Genomic DNA, 13,888 nt, shown 5'->3' with positions numbered 1-13,888 from the left:
CACTATATTTCACTTAAACATACATTTTACCTCATAAAGATCTGTATTGTAAAAGTACTTTCCTGGATTACAGTAATAATTTGATTAATCATTACAGTTGCGAGCAACATAATTGCTTATCTTATTCTTTTTGTGTTATCTATGTTATTATTTTTAGACTATTACAAACGTGCTCGTGGATTCAATAAATTTTTGGAACAAACTCAAAAGTTGCCTATTTTTAATTTTTCTAATCTTTATATAATTCGAAAGCTTCTAATCAGTTCGTTTAGGTTGTTTCATTGTTAACTTTGCCCAAAGCTATTCGAGGGCTATACACACTAGTCGTTCCTAATCGAGAAATTAAAACTAGGCGAAACGAAGCCACACAATGCTAACTTGGAATATTCTTTCACTAAAGGAAATGAGATTAACAGTTACGTTATAAAAGCCTCACGACTGAAAAGGCGAGCATTTGTGGTGATGAGATTCCAGTCGAGCGCTTCTAACCGCTAGACTCATCAACTCTGTTCGTTTATAAAATTCTATTTTAGCAATTTATATGTTATTGATACAGTTTCACGATTTTAACAAATGGTGTATCTCTGTGTTTAGAGATGCTTTCTCAGTTTTGTTGAACACTTCCAATCAAATCTAAAGACTTTTATAACTCAACAGTGTTGTGTCCATTACCTTTCTATCTTGTTAACAAGCAGTAACCATTTCACACTTCTGACGTAAGGATACGTTGATCTCAATCTACGACCGAAAAGGACCTTTAAGGATCGTAAATCTTCTTCATTACAGCTAATAAAAAATCCGCAAGTTTGTTACTCGAGTAGAGGGGAGCAAAAACATAAAACGACGCAGATTCATTGGTAAAACGTTGCCAACAACCTAATTGGAGGGGCGAGTTCTAGTTGGGCACTTCAAATGTTGCTTACTGGTGTGTTTAATTGTAGACGCAGTGAATTATACAGAATTCAAACTATTAACTCATTCAGTGAAACGTGATTCTGCTGAGAAAGTCCACGTATAGTTATTAAACTAAGCCACTTTTTCCAGGAATTGATTTTTTATATTACTATTTCAGTAACATCACATGAACTATCAACCATTTGAAAGTTTATGAAATAAAGACAGGAATGAAAGGTTTTAAAAGTTTTTCCTATTATTTGTTATTAGTTAGTACTCCCTTGTATACAACGTTCCTATTATTTGTTATTAGTTAGTACTTCCTTGTGTACAACGCTAACGTTTTTTGTTTTTTTTAGTAATGATATAACAATCGTTCCCACGCACACGAACCCTTTTTTTAACGATTGGTGAGAAATAAAAAGAATTATTATTTTCTAACATTTCGTTGTACAGTTTTTTATGAGGTCTCTGATCCCCGTTACAAGCTCACAATTAGTAGCAAAGCTTGAAATTTAATGAACTGTTTTTCCTTAATTTCAGTGAGAATAGAAACATATCCATTAATCCAATTACGATATATTTGCTGATAAAAGATTTCACAAAAATCCTAGGATGCAGTTTTCGGTTTGTTTTATTACTTATGTATGTATATATGTAAAAACTGTTTACTTCGTATCTTCAGGGATATTCCAGAAATATACGCTCTTTTCTCATGAGATCCATTTCCTCACAATGACTTTTACATTTTGAAAGTTTTCACATACTAGTCAACTATAAAAAGTTTAATGTTTCTGGACGAGTGATCTTTACGTACGTTTTATTGTTTACTTGTTTTTGTCACTGGACTGTCTGATTCTTTTAATATAAAACCTTCACAGCACATTTTTTTATAAGTTATTTTATGTTTTTCATATCTTTTGTCGTTTCTCTACTAAGAATGTTTTACATGAATCTTTCATTTGATATAGACGACTCTATCATAAAGTTTAATCTATGTATATAAATATAATATTCTAGAAATCTGTTCTACCAGAAATACATTGTTTTCGTTGTCAGTATGAAATAGTTCTCCGATGGTACAGCGGTAAGTCTTCGGATTTACAACGTTAAAGTCAGGGGTTCGATTTCCCTCGGTGGGCTCAGTAGATAGCCTGATATGGCTTTGTTATAATAAAAAGACTCACAAACAGTATGAAATAAATCGATAATTGCCTTGTTTGAATCAATAGCTTATCTTTACAAAATGTCTGATATACTATGCGACTATATCATTTAACAGTCACGTGATTTAAGCCATACTCTGAGTCTTGAATTAACAAAAAAGCTAAAAAAACGTTTATTTTACTGGATGAAACAACACTTTGTTAAGCTGACTTTATTGTTTTGAGAATTTAGGATACAAAACTGCCGCATAAAATAGTACGGAAGAAATATATTGACGGTTCGATTTCCTCATTTAATCAAGTATTTGACCTAAAATAAAGCTGATGCTATTATGTGAATAATACTACTGTGTAGTTGTGACACAGTTCCCAGTAGATCTGAATTATCTTGTCTGGATCTGTGAACGTTAATCCAGATTTAACTTGAATTGTTACAGTGGTGCCCTGAATTAACGTCGCGGTAGCTTTTAGCAGTGTTTACAAACGAACACACGTCTTTTTTTTTGTTCTAATTGTAAATACATTTCGTACTCATGTTATATACTTAACTTTTTTTTCCAAATATTTTTAAGAGCTTGTTTTATGGATAACTAGTAATCTGTTAGGCAGATACCACATTCTTTTCATTCGAGATAAAATCAACTAAATATTTAGTTTAAGTTGTGTCTCTTCATAGGTAGATGCATTAAAACTGAAGAATATAACAGTAAACAAAACATTTAGGAATAATCATAATAACAAACAAATAAACGAGGCCTAAGCTGAAATAAAATTAATTAAAAACAAATTTAAGAACCTTAAACAGTATTAAGGAAAATTAAGAAGCTACAAAGAACAATAAACAAAAATAATTGTTTGTTTATGTGGAATTAAGCACAAAGCTACACAATAGATTATCTGTGCTCGGCCCGCCACCGGTATTGAAACCTAGTTTCTAGCGATGTGAGTCCGCAAAAGACCCTGTGCCACTGGAGGGGTGTTTTGTTTGTTTATTTGTTTCGAACTTTGAGCAAAACTACTCGAGGGCTATCTGCGCTAGCCGTCCCTAATTTAGCAGTGTAAGACTAGAGGGAAGGCAACTAGTCATCACCACCCACCGCCAACTCTTGGGTTACTCTTTTACCAATGAATAATGGGATTGACCGTAGCATTATAACGCCCACACGGCTGAAAGGGTGAGCATGTTTGGTGTGACCGGGATTCTAACCCGCGATTCTCAGATTACGAGTCGAACGCCTTAACACACTTGGTCATGCCAGGCCCTGGAGGGGGGGACACGAAAATAATCTCACAGAAAACGAAAAACAAAAGTAAACAGAAATAAGAACTGAAACAATATACTCAGAAACTGAAAAACTAAAGCCTAAAAATAAAAGTTGCACTTTTGAAATAAATTAACACAACCAAAAAAGATGAAAAAATAATACGAAACTAAAAAAAATAAATATATAACTATTCGTGATGACGAGAAACCCACTTAAAATAAAAATGTATCTCAGGACGGGTAGTATGAATATTAACACTTTTACCAAAATAAAGCAGAGAACAACGTTTCGACTTTCTTAGGTCATTTTCAGGTTAACAAAGATAAAGTTTGCAACTGATCGTTGCAGGGCACAAGTCTTAGAGACGAGAGTGTAAACGGACATGAGATTGTAGGATGCGTTGCAGTATATGTTAGGTTATTAATTAGTACAGGTATAAAGGTGTTCCTTTATACTGGTTTAATTTTGGTTTGAGTTCTTGTGTAAGTAGGGCTTCTTTGATTATTTTGTTTGTTTGTATTTTTCCCTACTTAGTATCTGGGTGTTTTCTATGGTTATGTTGTGTTTAGTTGAGTTGCAGTGTTCAAAAATATTGAACACTGTTGAAATATTTTGTTATCGATTTGAAATATTTTGTTATCGATGCACATGCAGTCCTTCCTAATGGCCAAACTGAGGATTTGATTACATTTGAAACCAGTTTGGGTCGTGACGACCTAGTGACACGTGGCTGCAGATGTCTGCCAATTAGGTCATTACCCCTTAATTCGAGATGGTCACACGCAAGGGTTACAAAGATGGTTGGTCGTGTGCCGTGCCTCAACCACGTACGGCCTCAGGCCGTCATGGCTAACGAAGTAATCGTGGGGTCTGTAATGATAGACTTTATGATGCACGCTTAATGAAACTTTTATCTAAAGACATCACCTTCAGCCCACGTAAATTCATTTATATGGAGTTTCCCTGAATGAGCAGTTTCTATCTTCATCGACTGATGACGAAATCCTAATACTTCAGAATGCCCGCTGTGAGGTAGTCGGTATGTAATCACTGACTTTATAAAAGGAAAATATTCGTGTTTATTTGCTCAGTTTCTAGTGGGTTACAGCCGTAATAAGTATTTAGGGTGAAATCTGAACTATACGGTAAATCCTTTAACAACTTGATGAAAGGTCTCGCGAAGTGAACCTATATTGTCATGGGCCAGATCAGCAGTCTAAACCGCAGGGATCATCCACCAGGAATACATGAGGGTTAGCAAATGACATTAGTTAAGAAGGCCCTTAAGGTTATACTATAATAAAAAAGGAGAAATTTAAGGAATACTCAGAAGTTAAATAAGTACTTAGAAATTATTTGGTTGGGTTACTTGTGAATTGCGTGAAAAGCTACACGAGGGCTATCTGCGGTCTTTAATTTAGCAGTGAAGGACTAGAGAGAAGGCAGTTAGTCATCATCACCCACCGTCAATTCTCAGGTTACTCTTTAATCAACGAATATTGGGATTTACCGTAACGTTATAACGCTCCACGTTTGAAAGGGCAAGCATGGTTGGTGCGACGGGGATTCGAACCCATGGCCCTCAGATTACGAGTCGAGCACCCTTACCACTTGGCTATGTTACTTAGAAATGACTAAGAAATCTAGATACAGTAATTTGTGATAACGAGAAAACCCATTTGTAGAGAAAAATATATATGTAAAAACGGCTTGTATGACTTGAGAATTAATTTTTTTTTATGTAGAGGAGGGAACAACGTTTCGACCTTCTTCGGTCATCGTCAGGTTCACAAAGAAAGAAAGAGGTAACTGACCGATAGCTGACCACATGTTTGAAGGCGTTTGTGTAATTGAGTGTAGGAATGCAGAGGGCGTGCTTAGATGTTGGATTATATTTATTAATATAGGTATAAAGGTGTTCCTTTGTATTGGTTTATTTTGGGCTTGAGTTGTTGTATAAGTAAAGCTTCTTTAATTTTGCGTTTATTTATGTTTGTTTCTTTATTTAGTATTTGGATGTTTTCTATGGTTATGTTGTGTTTATTTGATTTTGCAGTGTTAGAAAACGTGTGACGGTGACTTTTTGTGTTCCTTAAATCTGGTTTCCATTTTTCTACTTGTTTCTACTAACATTATTTATAAAATACAATGTGATAACTGTCACGACTTCTGTATTGGAGAAAACCATAAAAACACCTAAATACTAAATAAAAAAACAAACATAAACAAAGGCAAAATTAAAGAAGCCTTACTTAGGCTTCCCCATTGGCTCAGCGGTATGTCTACGTACTTACAACGCTAAAAACCGGGTTTCGATACCTGTGGTGGGCAGAGCACAGATAGCTCATTGAGTAGCGTACTTATACAACAGCTCAAGCCCAAAATAAACCAATACAAAGGAACACCTTTATACCTATATTAATAAATATAATCAAACATTAAACACGCCCTCTACATTCCTACACTCAGTTACACAACCCCCTATAAACATGTGGTCAGCTATCGGTCAGTTACCTCTTTCTTTGTGAACTTGACGATGACCGAAGAAGGTCGAAACGTTGTTCGCTCCTTTACATAAAAAATCATTCTCAAGCTATACGAGCCGTTTTTACATATATAAGTCTAGACACAGAAAATTGGCATCCTTGCATCAGCCTTTCCACCTCAACAGTGGTGTATTAATAAAGAAAATATCTCCATTACTTGGTCAATATCACAGATACTTCATATATGACATAGGTTTACACATGTACAAGAATTAGCATTTCAGGCTTTTTAATCTATATGTTACAGCACTGTATTAAACAGTCTCTAACTGATTAGTGTATGCAATTTAAAAGTTAGTAAGATGCTCGTAGATCTTTGAGTTTATTATGACTTTGATAACTTCACAATATCAAACCAGTTTAGGAATTACAGTTAAATAGTTTTACTTTGTTTTGGGATTAGTGAGTGACAGAAATGAATAGCAATTGACTGACGTTATCAGACAATTGTAAAACAATATTTTTTTAATTAATAAGAAAAGACAACGTAGGTAATCAAACAGATCTCCAAGAAGTGAAGTAAACATACAGGATGAGGAAATGCAGAGAAACTACTAAGTTGCAGCGCAGAAAAAAGTCGCATATCCATTTTTCTTATTAGATAACATCGATGAAATGACAACGTTGACTATACCAATTAAATACAGATTGTATTCTTGCAAAACGCCCTCATACGCAGACATTCGTTATTGCTGTTTTGTCTTGACAACTTAATGATACCTTACAGCTGCTCCTCCCAGACTACCCTTGTTAGGACGGTTAGAAGCAACTTGTCTTCTGTTCCCGCACTATCTAATCCCACCATATAAGGTCAGTCAGAGAACAAATATCAGACCATTCAGAAAAACCGAGAAAGATGGTTATGGTTAAAGTCTGCCTATTTCGCCTGTGTTAGCAGACCTTTTAAAGCTAACTTCAAGATGTGGATGTGTCATAGAAAATGTTCTATGCCTGCGCAGAAATTTTATGGCAGTTTTCGAGATTGAAGAAGATACACTGCGAGTGTTTTATGGCATACTGTTGACACATTAAACACGTTTTTAAATATTTAACAAAGTAACATGATCATCAGGGCAAATAGAAGACTTTCTCGCCTTCACGCAAATAATTCTGCTTTCTTTCAAATCTACTTTTTTATTTTCGTTTTTTAGGACCCCGATTTGCATACTTGAAGTTCATTCATATCCAGCTAAAATAATTGTTTTGATAAAGATGTGACTTTCCGAGTAAAAACCAACATATATTTTTAATTTCTAGGTGTCAAAGGGGAAATTTAAAAATGTTTAATTACATCTTAACACTAATTGGAACAGCTGTATTGCGAATATTCGTATACAAATTTGTTCCTGTCTGTACGCCTCAGTCACACATTGAATAAGGTTTGCTAGCATTATTAAATTGTATGGATATATTCATTAGAATATATTATAACAGAAAAATCAGAAAAAAAACTTACGCATACAATCAATAGGAACCAAACGGTAACATGTAATTTATAAATACGTATAATTTATTAGTTTGAGTTTGGCTAAAGTTGTGTCTACTCAAGTGATGTATTGTTATTTCGTGCTTTTTGAAAACTGAGCTGACAGTAATGACAAGAAGCTGTATTTAATTATCTCCAACGTGTCAATGAGTACATAAGTTACTATGGTAAAAAACTTAACACTTTCTGCCAGATTTCAGTAAAATTTCACATATTCTTAAGCAAGTACAATTTTATTAATTACTGACACCCAAAAAAGGTAAAATGTCATGTTCTCGATTAGAAAATGTTTCATGGGTTAAAATATATAAAAATATATTATTCTCATGACTGATATTTATGTTTGTGTTTTGTTTGTTAATTCCATTTAGGACTTTGAATATACATATATATATATATAGTGAAATTCACTATATAGTGAAATCAGTTTCACGTTCTTACAGCTAGTTTCCTTACTACATTTCAAACCATTATTTTTAAACTAGTAAAAATAACACAAGGCTATATAAAAACATGTTTAGCTTAATGTATGCTGACTAGAAGTTCGGAACTTGTAAGTTTACAAAATTTCGATTACATGAAAAGTATTTTGTATCACTTAAAAAAAAAAAGTAATAAGAACCAAAATAATAAATGTTCAGAGCTCCATCATTAAAGGAATGGAATATCGTCCATACACTGCCTTCTAACACAACTAATCAGTACTATTTACTAATTATGTATCCTATAGCAAAAACACTTCGTCGTTATTCAATGTTATATGAACGAAAAATTAAATTTGTACATGAGTCAAAACAAAAACACCATTTTAAGTAAAGAGAATTGTATATATATTTGTTGTTGCTTGTGTTGATAAAAAAGTTGAATTATTTTCTATGTGTGGTCCTGTTTAGTGTCTCAAGGTGTGTTGTCTTAATTTATATCTTTATGACGCCAAATGTGATCTGGAAATATCACTATAAATTAAAAACGTAAATTAAGTTTTGTCACAAGAAAGTTTGTTTTGGAACTCCCAGGAGATCGTTGAGGGGTGGTATCCTGCATGTGGCTAAACATAGGTCTTTTTCTTGTAATCTATGAGAATAAAAGATGCCCTCTAGCAAAGAGCTATGGAAACAGAAATGAATATCGTGTCTCATTTTCTCTTATTTACCAAAATTTCTCCACCCCAGAGCCTCGGCAATTAACATTATTTGGCGTACCAGAAGCCTACCGCGGTGTGTGGCAGTTGGTGGACTGGAACTTTTCTCTGTGGTTGGTGACCGCCTCGAGAGAAGGAAAGAAAACGTGGTAACAGCCTTTGTTTGAGTATGGCTGCTGAACAGTCGGCATGATGTTGAATCCTTGATATTTTATATCCACCCTTCACTTCTAAGATCTGTTTAGTGCCTGAAGGTTCGGCAACTTTTTTATGCTATCTATGTTTTAAGTTTCGAATTTCTGTTGGTCAGTAACCCGCTGTTTTCAAACCATATATTCATATATATTCTTCTTTAGCTAGGTTACAGGTTAATCTTATCCATAAGGCATACTGTAAGATAAAGTATTTTAGCTCTATTTTAATGTTGTAGTTTCAAAACTTTGGAGTGAGAATTAAACAACCTTAAAAGCAACAGGTGAAATCTTTCTAGAATGTGTTAAAAGTAGATCAAATGTAATTTCATATATTAAATTCCAATGGAAAAACCCTGCAGGTAACTAATATATTTAAAACACGCATTATTCAATCAGTTGGCATGGAATCAAACTTCAGTTATATTACATAAACTGAGTTATTACTTTCATTTTTTATATAGTTATTCTAAAACCACCAAAAATCATTTTCTAATCATGGGCCTGGTGGGAAGGGACGATCTACTCGCAATCTGTAAGTCGCAGGTTCGAATCTTATCGCCAAACATGCTCCTCTTTTCAACTCGGGGTCGTTATTATGTGACAGTCAATCCTACTAATTAAGATAGCACAAGAACTGGTTGGGGTGGTGTAAGTTGGGTGCTTTTCCTCTAGCCTAGCGCTTTTAAACGTCCCTCAGTGACACAGTGACTCATATTTTACCCTCCTATTACGGGTTTTCAGTCTTCCTGGTATTTTACAGGGAATTTTTACAAAATGTAATTGAATAAACTGGCCATCTTTCTTTCATAATTTATGTGACTTCAAATTCAAATGCTGCTTTACAATTATGAATGCAAGATTACTTCCGGTGAACTCAGATACAACAGCAGCATGTTTGTTCATTTTTTATTCTGCATAGCACAAAAAGACGCAGAATTTTATTTACACGAAAACAGGTGTAATTTTCTCATATGAAATATCGATTTTGTTTTCCAGCATCAATAATAAATTAAAATCGTAAAACGTTCTCCCAGACTTTCGTATCTACAACTAAATCCTAGGGTAAGAGCAGACACAAGCCTCGGAATTCAGTACTTAATATAGAACATAGTTGCATGGCTACTTAGACACTAATCCATTGTCTCGCATAAAACTTGCAGTTTGAACACAAGCGAAACACCCAGCTTCCCTTTACAGGGCGTCATTCGCTGGTACAGTGGTAAGTCTACGGATTTACAACGCTAAAATTAAGGGTTCGATTCCCCTTATAAGAAAGGGGAATAATTCTTATAATTATAAGAAAACACACACACACACTCCTTTACAAGGTGTTTCTTAAACGTCTTATGGAATTTTTCTGACCATACTCCTGTAACTTGAATTAAAATTTAAAAATTATCTAAGCCTAGAATAAGTCCGATGATGTAAGCACCACTCAAGTAATTTACATCGGTCTGAGATGTATATAATTGGAGCTTAAAGGGGTCAGGTGACCATGACTCAGTATCGGTAATGAAATGGATCCGTACCGTACCGTATTAAAATGCAAGAAAACTGTCTACAAGCGTCCACTCACTACAAGATTAATGGACAGTCGTATAGTTGGTAATAAAACACACATTAACTCCTCCTTTTATCCCTTCTCTAGCGACTGAAGATAAACGTTTGTAGAACTGGAGAGTCTTGTTCTTAGGTTATGATTCAAATATCTCTATACTCTCTTACCTTCCAAACACAAGCACACATACAACCGAAAAATGAGTAGCATTTGCCATATTTGAAATCTGACAAACAACTAAGGCTTTGCTTGCTTGAAATTATATCAAGATTAAAGTTATTAGAAGCTACTGTAAGTAATTTTTAACGTTTGTTCTACAAATATTGATGGCATTAAAATATTCATAGAAATCCTTAGTTTAAGCGGTTAAAAGCTCGTATGAGCGACAGCATACAACCAATACTGTGATTTTTGTTTGTTTGTATCGTAAAGTCGCTTTGGGAATCATCGCAATAACGCAAAGTTTTCCATTTCAATTCTCAGAAATAGTTCAGAAATTTCATTTTCAATCGTGCTGTTTTTATACAACGTATGAGTTTTGAATTAAAAAGAAATCAAACAAACAGGCATTTTAAAGTGGGTTTTGTTTATTGACTTTTGTTTACAGTGTAGTCTCTCTTCCTTAAAATAGCTTAGCATAATCTTATTCTTTCGTTTACTCTCATCAACGCTTTGCTTGATTCTTTTATCATTCGTTCTCTTCTTCCATCAATAAAACATTATCTTTTCCTGCTTTTTCATGTAAAAACTTTTCAGCTGCATGTTCATGTTTTACAGCCAACCGTTCGTTCATCTATCAACTAAAACTTATTCCTTTCTATCAAATATACGTTTCCTCTTTTCCTTCCTTCTCAAACTAGATGTTTCCCATTGTATCCTTTTTCCTACAGATAATTTTTAAATCAGTAATATTTCCTTGTTTACTTGTTCTTTACAACTAAACGTTAATATATTTTGTCCAGCAGGGTGTTCTTCTGCTAAATGTTACGTTTTTATTCAAGTACTTCTGTTCGTTCCTTCTCTATTTAGCCAAACCTTTTTCTTCTTTTTCCAGTGGAGGCCTTCTTTGTTTCTTTAAGTAAACGTTCCTCTTTCCTTTCTTCTTCAGCCAAATGCTTTTCTTTCTTTCTTTTACTTTTCTCTTCAATTAAACGTTCATTTTGTTATCTGTTTTTTTCTCCATTTAACATTCATCTTATTTTCTTCTTTATTAAATTTAGTATTCCAAATTTTCTGGTTACAAAAACAAAGTCTGTGTTCATTACCTGTGGAAGCAATGTAGTCGAGTCTCCAGCAATAAGAGAAGATGAGATTTCATTTCTGGGTAACCATTTTGTTAAAGCATTTTAAACTGACTGGAATCATTAATGATCTTTAAAAATTATCGTTGAACAAGTGGTACGTTACATCAAAAACAGGCATTGTTAATAGGTGTTAGGTACGTCACATCATAAATAATGGTTTTAATAAGTATTAAGTACATTACATCAAAAACAGGTGTTATTATGCACGTTACATTATAAATAGTGGTTTCGAGAAGTGTTAGGCGCGTTACATTATAAATAATGGTTTCGACAAGTGTTAGGCGCGTTACATTATAAATAATGGTTTCGACAAGTGCTAGGCGCGTTACATTATAAATAATGGTTTCGAGAAGTGTTAGACGCGTTACATTATAAACAATGGTTTCGACAAGCGCTAGGCGCGTTACATTATAAATAGTGGTTTCGACAAGTGTTAGGCGCGTTACATTATAAATAATGGTTTCGACAAGTGCTAGGCGCGTTACATTATAAATAATGGTTTCGAGAAGTGTTAGACGCGTTACATTATAAATAATGGTTTCGATAAGTGTTAGGCGCGTTACTTTATAAATAAGGGTTTTGACAAGGTTTCGCACATTACGTCGTAAATAGTGATTCTGACAACTTTTTGGCAGGTTACATTATAAATATGGGTTTTGGGCAAGGTTTGGTGCATTATGCCAGAAATAAGATTTTCGGTAACTTTTATACTATAAGCATGGTTGTTGATAATAGTTAGACACGTTAATTACACCGTAAACGAGGATATGTGTAAAAACATTCGAATATATCTTTCAAATGCTTAACTTCAATCTTCTAAACTGTTGTAGTCGTGATTTAAAAGACTAATATCGTATTGTATGTTCGCAACACTCAAATTGATTTCAAATGGCATGTCCGTCGGTGGGACAGCGGTAAGTCTTCGAATTTACCACACTAAGATGAAGGGTTAGATCCCCCTCGGAGGACACAGCAAATAGCCCTATAAGGCTTTGCTATGGCAAAACACACACTCGTCAAACGAGGTATGATGCCGTGCTACTGGTGTCACGTATTGTTAACATTTGGTCATCAGTAGTTCATTTGTACACTTTCACTTGTTACACAGTTTCTAAAGCCTGGCATGGCCAGGTGGTTAAGACATTCGACTCGCAATCTGAGCCTCGCCAATTTGAATCCCCGTCACACCAAACATGCTCGCCCTTTCAGCCGTTGGGGCGTTATAATGTAACGTCGAATCCCACTATTTGTTGGTAAAAGAGTTGCCCAAGAGTTGGTGATGACTAGCTGCCTTTCCTCTAATCTTACACTGCTAAATTAGGGACGGCTAGCGCAGATAGCCCTCGTATATCTTTGCGCGAAATTAAAAAACAAACAAACACAGTTTCTATGATCTTGTTAATTTGAACTTAGACAGCAATAAAGTTCTAGAAATAATGGTTTGCATGATAAATTACTCGTCAGCAATCTTCTAACTAACTACTATCTAACAGTTTTTCTCATGTGAGAACTTATTAATTTGTTGTTTTTTTGCCTATTATTCAAATTACTATTTTGATAATTATGATAAGGTTAGATCAAATAAAGTTTAGAACAAAATGTAAACTTAGTATTGACACGACAAGAAATCACATCAAATGTGTAGCGTGTTTCAAAGATCAATGCAGAAGTAAGTTAGATATGAATTTATGTGTTGCTCATCTTATGCAGACACATGCCTAAAGAATATAAATCGAAATCATGAAAACGTGTACTTTTTAATAAAGTGACTTATTTTCCATCTGGTATGAGTCTTAAAAGCTGGCCGACGAATCACTTTAGTATTGCCTTGTTGTCAAGGGTAGCCATACATACCTAAGTCGCAGCAGAAATTTGCAGGCAACAGTTTTTGCAACACAGCTAAAACTCATTGATTAATTTAGGCCCAATTACAAACAATATTCTCAAACCTGCAAAATGAGTGTGGACATATCCTATAGCTTAATATTTCGGTTACACGTAGATGAAGAGCTGCGGAATCTTGTAGACAACAGAACTTCGATAAAAGCAGTTTTTGCAGCACAGTAAAAACATGTTGATTCATTTAGGTTTAATTATTAAACATAAGAAACCTTGACAACACTCTAGACTAATGTTATTCTGAAGTTAGACAAGTTTGTACGTTTATATGTTTACTGGTATGATCACGTGATGGTGGGCTATTATATTTTGAAAATTAAACAATTTCTAAATCTTATTGATTTACGCAATGAGATCTGTATGGTCAATAAAACGTTAAACTTTAATTACTATTAGCATATAGGTTCAGAGAAATATACTACATGACAATACTAA

At 34.2% G+C, this 13,888-nt stretch overlaps 1 protein-coding gene across 8 annotated transcripts in view; it reads left to right on the top strand.

The window, feature by feature from the left end:
• Positions 1-13,888, top strand: part of LOC143229062 (protein slit-like) — a 561,294-nt gene that overhangs the window by 178,849 nt on the left and 368,557 nt on the right. The gene's annotated exons all lie outside the window — the stretch shown is intronic.

The sequence above is a fragment of the Tachypleus tridentatus genome, chromosome 10 (assembly GCF_004210375.1).
Source record: "Tachypleus tridentatus isolate NWPU-2018 chromosome 10, ASM421037v1, whole genome shotgun sequence".
Lineage (NCBI taxonomy): Eukaryota > Metazoa > Arthropoda > Merostomata > Xiphosura > Limulidae > Tachypleus > Tachypleus tridentatus.
Note: the sequence above shows the minus strand (reverse complement) of the source record. Positions and strands in the feature narration are given on the sequence as shown.